At 46.3% G+C, this 12,602-nt stretch overlaps 1 protein-coding gene across 1 annotated transcript in view; it reads left to right on the top strand.

Moving 5' to 3' along the window:
* Positions 1 to 2,183: 2,183 nt before the first annotated feature.
* The window catches only part of CRACR2B (calcium release activated channel regulator 2B), an 86,866-nt gene continuing 76,447 nt past the window's right edge, over positions 2,184 to 12,602 (top strand). The window contains 1 exon segment of the mRNA XM_043517839.1: positions 2,184 to 2,301. The gene's annotated coding sequence lies outside the window, so the exon portion shown is untranslated.

Below are 12,602 nucleotides of genomic sequence, written 5' to 3' on the forward strand. Positions count from 1 at the left end.
CCCTTCTGCCATGTACATTGGTCAAATTGGACAGTCTCTGTGTAAAAGAATAGGAGTACTTGTGGCACCTTAGAGACTAACAAATTTATTAGAGCATAAGCTTTCGTGAGCTACAGCTCACTTCATAATGGACACAAATCAGACGTCAAGAATTATAACATTCAAAAACCAGTTGGAGAACACTTCAATCTCTCCGGTCACTCAATTACAGACCTGAGAGTGGCTATCCTTCAACAAAAAAACTTCAAAAACAGACTCCAATGAGAGACTGCTGAATTGGAATTAATTTGCAAACTGGATACAATTAACTTAGGCTTGAATAGAGACTGGGAGTGGATGGGTCATTACACAAAGTAAAACTATTTTCCCATGTTTATTCCCCCACACCCCACCCCCACTATTCCTCAGACTTTCTTGTCAACTGCTGGAAATGGCCCACCTTGATTATCACTACAAAAGGTTTTCTCCCCCCGCCCCCTGCTAGTAACAGCTCACCTTAAGTGGTCACTCTGGTTACAGTGTGTATGGTGACACCCATTGTTTCATGTTCTCTATGTAGATACATCTCCCCACTGTATTTTCCACTGAATGCATCCGATGAAGTGAGCTGTAGCTCACAAAAGCTTATGCTCAAATCAATTTGTTAGTCTCTAAGGTGCCACAAGTCCTCCTTTTCTTTTTGCGGACACAGACTAACACAGCTGCTACTCTGAAACCAATAATAGCACTGAGCTCTTTTCAGCTATAGATCTCAAATTCCTTTACAAAGGAGGTCAGTATCCATATCCCCATTATACAGATGGGGAAATGGAGATATGGGGGTGTGTGTACTTGCCTAGGAGGCCAGTGACAGAGCCCAGAATAGAAACCACCTCTCCTGAATCCTAGTCTAGAGCTCCATCCCCTAGGTCTAGGTCACTCTGCCTCCAATGACTTGTGGAGGAATGTACTATTTAGCATAAGTAAAAGCATTACAATCTGACTGTTAGCAAAGAGATATATCATTCTCACTAAACAGGACATATAGTGCATGACATGTACAGGTATACTATGACAGAGAATGCATAACCTTTCATCAACAACCCATATTCTCTAAGGGTCTAATTTGGCCATATAGAATCCACTCGGAGCTGAATCAGAGTAATAAAAATCAATTCCAGAACTATTTTTTCATATATACAAATTAAGGCTCTGATCCTGGTAAGATGTTCAACTCCTACCTTCCTACATCCCACAATTATTTGTACTGTGCACCCCTTTTCCATGAAGTGAGCTGTAGCTCTCGAAAGCTTATGCCCACATAAATGTGTTAGTCTCTAAGGTGCCACAAGTCCTCCTTTTCTTTTTACAGGGGCGAAGGAGTTTAACTTCAACTTGAAAATACATATTTATCGAAGTGTGCTCCATCCCGCACATTGCCAAGCGCTTGGAAAACGTAGATAGGACACAAAGCCTCCCTTCTCCTGGGATGCTTTCTACAAGCTAATCTCTTCTTTTAGAAAATCTCTCCTGATTTTCCCCCGTAAAATGCCGCCTCCCTCCCTGCCTCCCTCTCTCAAAGGGACATTATTAATCGGAAGCCTGGTTAATTAAACAGGAATTAGCGTTAGTTTTAGGCTTGCAACGACCACGTGGCAGGGCTGAGGCTGGAGGTCCTTAATACAGACTGGGGATGAATCCAATCTGGCCAGGCTAATTTGTGTATATTCAAATGTTGCAGGTGTTGCGTTGCCCTGCTGCTCTTTCTAGCTTCACAGCCCTGTTCAGCGCCCACCCTTCCTCTCTCTAGTTTGCGGCGGGGGCAGCGGTAGCAAGGAAGGGTTTGTTCCTTGCATCCCGTTGGCATCTGGCCGTGGGCTTCCCCCCCCCCGGCGTGTGAGCCCGCCAGGCTGCTTCCACGCCCCCGCCGCCCTGAAGCGGCCTTTGCGCGTCTCAGCCTGGGGGACAAGCCGATTCGACCCCCAGCCCGCGGATGGTTTGTGTCCCCCCCTCCCCGCCCCCTTCTCTGTCCGGTCCCCACGGGTTTCCCCTCGGGGCGCTCTCCCTGCGCAGGGGGTGGGGAAAAGCCATAACTCCACGCGGGCCTGGCAAGGTCGGCGGAGCCAAACGCCTTCAGCCCCCCCCCCCCCCGGCTGCTCCAGCCCCGCAGGCTCGGGGCGCGGCGCCGGCAGAGCCGCAGCCGGCGGCTTAAGGCGCCTGGCGCGTGCGGGGCTTTGCCCGGGCTCCCGGCCGCTTCCGGGTTCACACGCCTCCCGCGCTCAGCGCCGGCCCCGGCTGCCCGGCCCGCAGCCCAGGCGCCAGGTAAGCGGCGCGCCGCCGGCGGCTTCTCCTCCCACGGGCGGGGGCCATGGGCCAAGTCGGACGCTTCTCTAATGAGCTCCGTCCACAGAGTCCCGGGCGAGCCGCTTCCCCCCCCCCCCCCCGGCCGTTCTCCTCTCTGCCCTGCCTGTGGCTTCGCTTCTGAATCCCCAAGTCTGGCAGGTAAAGTAGGGTTCAGTCAACAAGGGGGGGGGCTGGATCTTGTTAGCCCAAGAAGCGAGGGGGGGGAAGGGGGGGCATTTCCCTGAAAGCTCTGCCCTGGGGTGCTCGCCCTGGAGCCAGTGCTATTCAGTCTGGCTCTGCCCCTGTGGCCGGGAACTCGGGTGACCAGACAGCACATGTGAAAAATCAGGATGGGGGTGGGGGGGTAATAGGAGCCTGTATAAGAAAAAGACCCCAACAACGGGACTGTCTCTATAAAATCGGGACATCTGGTGACCTTACAGGGAATGCGGGGGGGTGTCAGATTTCCCGGCTCCTACCATTTCCAGGGCCCTCTCTTCAGAATTCTATTGATCAGTGCCCCCCCCTTTCCATTCCCCCCCCCATGCTGTCTCCCCCCTTCCTCCCCCGGTTTCCTCTTGCCCTGTGACATTTCCATCAGGGGGCTGAGTAATGAGCCGGTGACGCATGCTTGTAAAACTCTCATTCCATCAAGCTCCTCCTGTCCCCTCCCCAACTTGTAGCCTTAATTTTTGGCTCCTTGTTTTCCATTTGGCCCTGGCAACATAGGAGCTGGAAGTCGGGGTGCGGGGGGTGCTTCAGCACTCCCTGATATGAAGTGGTTTCCATTATATACAGGGTTTATAGTTTGGTTCAATGGCTCTCAGCAAGCCCCCTATAAAAACTGTTCGAGAGCCCCTGCCTGGCAGGTTGGTGGATGATAATTATTGCCAGGGAAACACTGGTCTGTGATGTGAAAGGTTAAGGGGGTAGTTAATTACACTCTGGGAGTAATCAAGGAATACCACCAGTTGACTATAGATACAATAGGCCTCATCTACTCTATTTTGTATATTCTGCTGCCCATCACTGGGGTTTCTAAGCGTTAATGGGGAGTGTCCCCCTGAATTACCCAGCTTAGTGTCTCTTCTCAGACTGAGAACTCATTCAGAGCTTTTGCTGTTTTAGCCTTTGTATATACTCCCTTTCCCTCCACACACCTATCAGAGCTGCTGCTCTGCAGAGTGTTTAGATTGGATCACTAATGTTTGATTGGTTTCAGAGTAGCAGCCATGTTAGTCTGTATTCGCAAAAAGAAAAGGAGTACTTGTGGCACCTTAGAGACTAACAAATTTATTTGAGCATAATAAGCTTTTGTGAGCTACAGCTCACTTCATCGGATGATCCACTGAATGCATCCGGTGAAGTGAGCTGTAGCTCACAAAAGCTTATGCTCAAATAAATTTGTAAGTCTCTAAGGTGCCACAAGTACTCCTTTTCTTTTTAATGTTTGATTGAAACTGTTAGAGTGGCCTCTTGGTGTAGGAGGGTATTGTATACAGAACATTGTCTGGCACATTCATTGTGACTGTATGTTTGCTTGGTGTTTTGACTTAAGCCTTTAGCTCAGGTCCTGCAGCAATAACCATGGAGAGCAACAAGAGAGCATATTTTTGAGCTTTTCATTCTCCCTGAGCTGGAGAATGATAAAAGTTTAGCACGTCTGTTTCTAAAAGCCTTTTATGAAAAGATTAGTGACTGGAGCTGCTCCTGCGTTTTTAGAAGGGTACATTTATGTTCCTTTTCACAGCTCCTTCCTTCTTATCCTGTACATTGCCAGTAGGACAGAGAGGTGATTATGACAGTTTAAAGCTGGAGGTACAGACTGGTCATAAGCCATTGAAAGTGAATATTCTGAAGGCAGCTGCCAACAGAGTCCAGCGAGAGAAATGCATAGGCCAGGCATTAGGACAAAATCGTTGGTTCAGCTCAGTTCCAGAGCTTCACTTTCATGCAGACAAGTCAATGGAGCACCCCGTTCACTTGAACACTCACCTGGCTTTATTGGGTCACCGTACCCAGACCAAGTAGGTCTGACTGTCTCTTTAAAAAAAAAAAAATTCTTTATGCTTCACTCTGTGTTTATCTGAAAACTTGTAATGTGGGGTATGTAGGTTAGTGGGGAAAGTTGGCCTAATACTGTACTGGGCTAATCCCACTGAATTGGGAATGTATTTGCTCATTCAGAATTAAATATGCCTCTCTTCCTAGTCACTGCAGGGCTCTTCTCACCCTGTCTGTCTAACTTATTAGTCTCTTTCTTGTAAAAGATGGCAAACTGGTTTAAGTTTGCTGTCTTAAGCCCTCTTCCCTCCCAAACACTGCCTTATTCTGGTAGGGTGATTCAATATGGTTCCAGCCCTGTAGGACGGAACAAACTGTAAGGCTAAGTGCATGGGACTGTAGCTCACGAAAGCTTATGCTCTAATAAATTTGTTAGTCTCTAAGGTGCCACAAGTACTCCTTTTCTTTTTGCGAATACAGACTAACACGGCTGCTACTCTGAAACCTGCATGGGACTGGAAGTTCTGCTATTGCTTTTGCACTTGTATATAGTGCTGTGGAGTGCATGGCACTTTACAGACAACAAAGATGTGGGCACTGACCAGAGCAGTTTACAGTGTAGGGCTTTGATACTGCAAGTCATTGTGTGCAGGCAAGCTCCCACTGACTTCAATGGGGGGCTCTTCCCTCCTTCTTTTTCCAATATCTACATGCAAACCGGGTGATGATCCACCTCCTCCTTTGCCAGTGTCTGGATGCAGATGACATTCAGTGCACAGAAGAGGGTGAGGTTTGGGTGGGGTGCAGGTGATCTCTATAGAATAATGACTTGCTCAGCTATAATGGTTCTCTGCTAGCTGAACTTTCTAAGTCAGAGCCAGTAAAGCATGATGCTTTACAACGGAAAGCCCTGTCTTTGAACCCTGGTGCCTTCCTCTCAGCTACGCATGAGTATGGATGACTGCAGTGACTGTGTAGGTAACCTCAGATCCTTCCTGTGAGGCTTCCTGAAAGCAGCAGGGGAAAGAGGCCAATGACTGCAAGCTTCAGATACACTGACATTTATATGTATCTTGGCCAGGAATATCCTGCAGAGACATCATAATCTGGGAGTGTGTCTCTCAGCTGTCCAAGATTTTCTGGTGGAGATGTCCGGGAGATTGCTGTTGTGAGCTGATGAATGTGTCCTTTACAAACAGCACATGCATAAAGAGAATATCAAAACAACTAGAACCTCTTACTAAACTGGTTTACCCTGAATTCTGGGTGTAATTCAAACCTTCCTGTCCCCTTTTTAATATAGATTTTTGTTGGGCTCATACTACTAAGTAAACATATACTTCAAAAAATAAGGTGCTGGCTGGACAGCCCAGGAGACTGGAACATAGGAATTGCCACAGCGGATCAGACCAGTGCTCCGTCTAAGCCTGTACACTGCCTCTGACACCAGCTGCTTCAGAGGAGGGTGAAAGGAACCCTGCAGTAGGCAAATGTGAGGTAATCTCTCCCCCCTGAAGGTTTTAGCTTAATCTCTAGACAGATTTAAGACCTCAAGCATGAAGATTTAGATCCCTTTCAACATCTGAATGGATGAAGTTCTGTACTGATTCATAGGATAGGTGGTTGCCTGTTCATATTCTTCAGCCTTGATATATGGAAACCACTTCAATGGGTGAGAGATCTGTTTACTCCCAGAGCCTCTCAGTCTTTGTTGCCAGTATCAATAGAGAGACCAGCCAATCAGCTGATTTTTCAAGCCCTAACAATTTATACTGTGTGGCATAGGTGCCGACTTCCCCTCTTTCCCGTGGATGCTCAACCCTGCTCTTCCCCCCCCCGGCCCTGCCCCCACTCCACCCCTTCTATGAGACTCTGCCTCTTCCCACCCCTGCCCTGGCCCCATTCCAAACCTTCCCCAAAGTCCCTGCCCCAACTCCACCCCCTCCCTGCCCCTATTCCAACTCCTTCCCCAAACCCCCGTCCCGGTCCTGCCTATTTCCTGCCTCCTCCCCTGAGCATGCCACATTCCCACTGTTCCCCCTCCCTCCTGGAGCATGCTAATGCTGCCAAACAGCTGTTTGGAGGCAGCTGGGCAGGAAGTGCTGGAAGGTAGGCAGTGAAGCGGGGATGCATTGTGCTCAGGGCGGAGGAAGGGGAATGGGGGGTGAGGGGAGCTTGGCTGCCGGTGGGTGAAGAGCACCCACTAATTTTTCCCCGTGGGTGCTCCAGCCCCAGAGCACCCACAGAGTCAGCACCTATGATGTCTGCCACTAGGGGGCAGGAAAATTTTCTCATGCAACTGAAAAGCCCTTGCCATCAATTTCTGCAGAATATGAGCTATTTTTAAAAAAAAAAAAAAAAACCTTCTACTATTTACTGCTGCAAAGATCAGTTTCCAAATGAGAACTAGATGTACCATCTTCCTTAGTCTGCAGAAAGAAGACAGCTCCCTGTTTCTCTGCTATTTCTCATACCTTTGCCAAGAAGCAGCGGAGGGGGGGAAAAAGGGATCCGATCAATTGACAGTGAAACAAATCATACCAGTACCAAATTCATTACCCACGTGACATTTTTCATGCTGAAAAGACTTTACAGATATTAGTCATTGCAACAGCTTTGACATGTAGTAGGATAGAGTTACTTTCCCAGTATAATGGCAAAAATCTCATACATGGGATTCACTCACTAAACCTGTTCTGGTCTGATGATGGGACTGCCCTAGGAGCTGAATCCCATTTAATCTATTTGAAGATGCTTAGCTTAGCTTTAGAGAGACTGGACAAGGTTCTCAACTGGTATAAATGTGCACAGCTCCATTGACTTCAGGTGAGCTGTGTCATCTTACACCAGCCATGGATCTCTGTGTAGAGACTAAGGTGCACATTTTGTTTCACTAAATATTTGAATCTTGAGCAAATGGTTTTGTTGCAACATTAAAAAAAGGGCAGGTCTATGAATATAGGCCAGCTTCTCTTTCCTTTGATTGTCACTGCGCTTACTATGAGGTCTGGTGAAGCATGGAGGAGTGAAATGGAGATGATGCGACCTGGAGATGTTCTGATCACTTCTATTGGTGCTGGTAAAGCAAAAGTCCCCTTTTCCTCGTCCTGCATCCCAAAGCCTTAAGTCCATGATTGTTGCCAAGAGCTATTTCCCTACCTGTGGAACATGTCCTAAGGAACATGCTATACCAGTGGTTCTCAAACTTTTGTACTGGTGACCTCTTTTACATAGCAAACCTCTGAGTGCGACCCACCCTCCCTTATAAATTAAAAACACTTTTTAATATGTTTAACACCATTATAAATGCTGGAGGCAAAGCAAGATTTGTGGTGGAGGCTAACAACTTGCAACCCCCTGCCCCATGTAATCACCTCGTGACCCCTGAGGGGTCTGGACCCCCAGTTTGAGAACCCCTGTGCTACACTCAGTGTGCCTCACCTTGACTCTGCTTCTGTACAGGAAGTCCTGAGGTGGCTTCAGTGATTTGTTCCCTCTCTGTCCCATGTTCTAGGGCAGGGGTAGTCAATAGGCAGACCAAATCTGGAATGCCAGATGCTTTGGAACAGACTGCAAAATCTTTGTATTTACTTATTATCAATATTGTTATTTTTAATCTTTTTTTATCCTCTCATTCTCTCACAAGGCTATCTGTAATATGTTATACTGTGAAATAATGATTGATTGGTTCTCCTTAATTCCTTATTTGCTTAATTTTTGCCATCATCAGTTTTTGCCAATAAAAACCCGAGCATATGTACTTTCTCAGTTTCAGATGTAATTTATTACATCTTTCTTGGAGGTTATTTTTAGGTTATATGGTGGTTTGATTTTATTTTTCATTTAATGCACTAAAAATATAAGCAATGGGGTACATTACCAATGCACAGCATTGTATGTATTTGTTGAACAGGGACACTTCTGGTGTGAAAAAAGTTTCTCTGGAGACTGGACTTTGACTATACCTTGACAAAAATAATTGACTACTGGTGTTGTAGGGCATGTTTCATGTTGGCAGCTCAAAACATTCAAAAAATCATAAGTCAAGCACCAAAAATCATGAGATTGGCTTAAAAATCATGAGAATTTTCAAAATAAGCTGTGGGGTTCATTTGCTGTGTTTTGTGGTTTCTGAACCTTTCCCATGCTCTCAGATCATGTGTTCAAGCTTTCCTCTGCAACCAGGAGGGCTAAAGACATTTTTTTTTTCATTTTTAAAATGAAACCCGAGAGTCTTGTTTAATCACATGACTCCAGAGCTGGACTTTCAGAAAACCAGCACATATTGCAAGACTTGTGACAAAATCATGAGAGCGGACAACACTGCACATTTCAGGCTGGCATATGTTGTGGGTCATGTGGAGATTCAAGTGCTGTGAACTTTGAGTCAGAGCCAGAGCTCTGTTGAATTCTCATGACCTTAACCCAGGTTGAGAGAGTGAGTTCTGCATCCCCCAGATGCTGGTAGGTAGTTAGGCTTTCCCAGCAGGTATTCTCCCTTTGCCCCCTGTGGCAGTGCTTCGTGACTCATGTCTAGAATGTTGGCACGGACTCCAAGAATGTTTTATTTGACTCATTGGTTTGTTCAGGGAGGGGGATGTTTATTGCTGGCATGCTAAATTTAAGCATGGATGTTCTGAGCTGATAGGCAAGGCTGGAGGAAATTTAAGTGATAGATTATTTCTGCGTGGGAGGATGTTAGTAGCATCCGTACCCCGTTCTCGAAGGGTATGTCTGCTTACAGAATAGCCAGGGTCCTGGATGGGATTGTACTCGGGTGCTATCTGTCCTGCTATCTGTGCTGTCTATATGAGTATGTGTGCAGGTGTGATTTTTTTTTTTTTTGTCTATAGCAATATCTAGTGATATACACATTCCAAGGGTGTGTCTATACTGCAGTCATGAGGAATGATTGCAGCTTGAGCCAACATACCCAAGATAGCCTTAATATAGCTCGCTCAGCCCCTGGAACAGCAAAGCCGCAGCGGCGAGGGCTGTACGGGTCCGGCCAGATCTCTGAGGAATTACTCATGGGGCTAACAGAATTCACGGTGGTGGGGAGAAAGACACCCCTGTCTATGAGAAGTAGCTGAGGGAGTCTTGAATCCTCTGACATACACTCAAATGGTCCCAGAACGTGGCCAGAGGGAGACCAATAAGCTTACTCTAGGCCTGGGGATGTCATGGCAACGTAGCATGGGGTAACTGGCACCTGCCTGTGTTAAGGAGGCACTTACTTGAAAGGATTAGTGAACATATGAATATGATGAGAGTTTTTGTGCTTTTCTTAAATTATTATCCTTCTGTGTGTATATGATATCAGGTGAGTAACTCCTGTGGTAGGGAAGGTGTTGCTGTATACAGGAAGAGGAAGTTTGTTTCTATCTTGGGTACTCATGTGGCCACATCACTATAGTATCTGAGCATATCACAGTTGTTGTATTTATCTTCACAAACCCCCTGTAAGGTAGGGCAATGCTACTATCCCCATTTTATAGCTGAGGACCTGAGCCACAGAGAGGCTAAGTGACTTGCCCAAGGTCACGTAGGGAGTCTGTGGCAGAGCAGGGAATTGACCCAAGTCTCCCGAGGGCCAAGGTAGCACCCTCACCATTGGACCATCCTTTCACCTTTCTTGGAGAGTTGTTTTGATTAACAGATATTGGTTACTATATGATCTGGTTCATCATGACCATCTACATTTCTGTCTGACAGTCTAAATGTACACCAAGTAGTCTGGATCAAAGTGCAAGAATCTTAATGATTTGTCTTCCTGGTCTGTGTTTTTGTAGGGGAAACCTTCTGCTGTGTAACTCAATGTCTCAGTACTAGCATATTGGGACTTATTGATCTAATAGCTAACATTGAAGAAGGGGTCTTAGTTATAAATAAAACAAAAGCAAATTGGCATCTTGCTAAGGAACGTTGGAAAAGAAAAAATACATTGACTATGGGCTTTTCCTTAGAGATTAGGATGAAGCTGGGCAAAATCTTAAAAGACAAGAGATTCTATTTATCTCTCTGGTTTCTTGGGGGTTTTTTTGCTGGCTCCCAGAAAGCTGGAGAGTTGCATACATTTTCTGCATGGTTCTGCATCCTGTATTGTATCATGTGAAAAATGCTGTGTTCATTAAGCTGTAAATAACTGGGCGTAACATGATGCCACTATTGGGATGAAAATCTTTCCTTGGAGTGATTGGGCTGCCTTCATAAAAGAATGTAAATCCAACTTGGTTGTTTTTTTTCTGTACATCTGCATCTACTCTTGCCTGGTCCTAATCTAAAGGCAGGGAGTATGCCAACTGCTCAAAGTGTTCTGAAGAAATCCAGCTGCACAACGATTGCAAATACAGCTGAGACACAGAGGCAAAAAGTAAGAGGACATCTGTGAATATTTCTCAGCTGCACAGCATCGCCTCTTTGGCCGATGTGGTGAGAACGCCCCCTCCTTGCTGCTTGTGTGAGACTGGGGAGGTTGGCGACGGTTCATATCAAAGCCCTGGGGACGTACTGGGGGAAAGGATGGAGGGTGTATGCAGATTTTCCTTTTCCATCACAGGAGATTCTAGGGTTGCCAGTTTTGGTTGGATGTATTCCCAGAGGTTTAATCAAATGACATAATCTTTAATTAAAGATTAATCTTTAATTCCTGGAGATTCCAGGACAATCCTGGAGGATTGGCAACCCTAGCAGATTCCCAGGCTAATGCTCTTAATTGGAAATCTTTTACAGCCAGACTGAATCCAGCTCCCCTTCTAGGTGCAATCTTGCAAATAACCAGGCTGAGACTGGCCTATTCTAGATGAGGCAAAATGTATTTAATCCTTCTCAGCTCTGGGAGTCGTCGCTACATTCTGGCTTGGATTTGTGGGCCCTCCTGGACTAGCTGGGACCTGAGAGATAGGTGTGAATGTGATGGACCCCCTCTTGGGAACTCACAGGGGACCGTGGCAGGTAGTAGCTTTGTATCTGCCAGGCAGATGGGGGGGGGGGGGGCTTCCCACAGGTGATACCACTAGTGAGAGGGCTGCGGCTGCTTTCTCTTTCTCTTATCTGGCAGGAAGAGGGGGAACAAGTGTTGCCAGTGCCCATGTCAGGGAACGGGATTAAAATTCAATTTTTAAATGTTCCCAAGATCATCAGGCCTTGGGAGCATTTAATGACTTTAATTAATAATGGCTTCCTAGAGAATATCTGCAGGGGGAGGGGTTGGCTATCGCCTGACAAGGGCCGTGTAACCTTACCAATGGCTTTTCACCTGTGGTAGATGTAAGAAAATCCTGCCACAAATGCCTGAGTCTGGCTTCCTATCTCCTAGACACAATGGCAGCTTTCAGGTCCAACAGCAACCTGTTTCTCTTCAGTTTTTCCCTTCTTACCTAAAGAGAATTCCTCAGTGTCTCTAATCTACCTCTAAACTGGTACTCAAAAGTCTAGCAGGACCAGAGTGAGCTAATCAAATGGTAAAATACTGCCCCATTCTGCCCCTTCCACTTGTGGGTTAGTAGCCATAAACTCCAGGATAATAGGTTTCAGTTCTTTGCTGTGTAAGTGGAAATATTTGGCTCATCCTGTTGCTTTCCATGCAAATCTGGCTTCTGATTTAAGCTGCCATGTCAAGTGATCCATTTGCATTTCTTCCCACCCCCATCCCAGTGAGATGTGTACCGGAGTTGCATAGAATTTAAAGGTAAGACCTCAGCAGTTGTGTGAGTGTGACAAGGCCTGGATTGATGACAGAGAAGTGCTCAAGGTCCCTCATACCTGATCTTGGTCTCTTTAGCTTGTTTGTGCTGGTGAAGTAAATTGTTCATGTCAGCCCAGCTTTGCGATACTCTGTTAGCTTCTTGAACTTCTCCCTTGCAGGAATGGACCATTCAGTAGTGTAGGTCCTACATAATCAGTTGATCAGTCTAGGAATTTATGGTCCTCTTTCCCATAGTTCCCCAGGGCCTCATGATTAGTAATGGCTGTTATCTTCACAATACCCCTGTGAGGTAGGGATGGATTGTTCCCATTTTAAAGATGAGGAGCTGCGACATAGAGAGAGAGATTAAATGACTTGTCCAAGGTCACATGAGAAGTGAACTGAAATCTCCCAGGGTAGTGTCTGAGTCACAAGGCTATCAGTGTAAAAAACACCCACCCACCCACACCCAGCCCTTTCTCTGAGTTTGGGAGGGTGAGAAGAGGAAAGGGAGAAGAGAGAAATTGCATTGAACAAACTGTAACAGAATATTAAAGTGGCAGAGTTAGAACTACAGAAAGTCCCCTGA

This window comes from Dermochelys coriacea, chromosome 6, assembly GCF_009764565.3.
Source record: "Dermochelys coriacea isolate rDerCor1 chromosome 6, rDerCor1.pri.v4, whole genome shotgun sequence".
In the NCBI taxonomy this organism is placed as follows: domain Eukaryota; kingdom Metazoa; phylum Chordata; order Testudines; family Dermochelyidae; genus Dermochelys; species Dermochelys coriacea.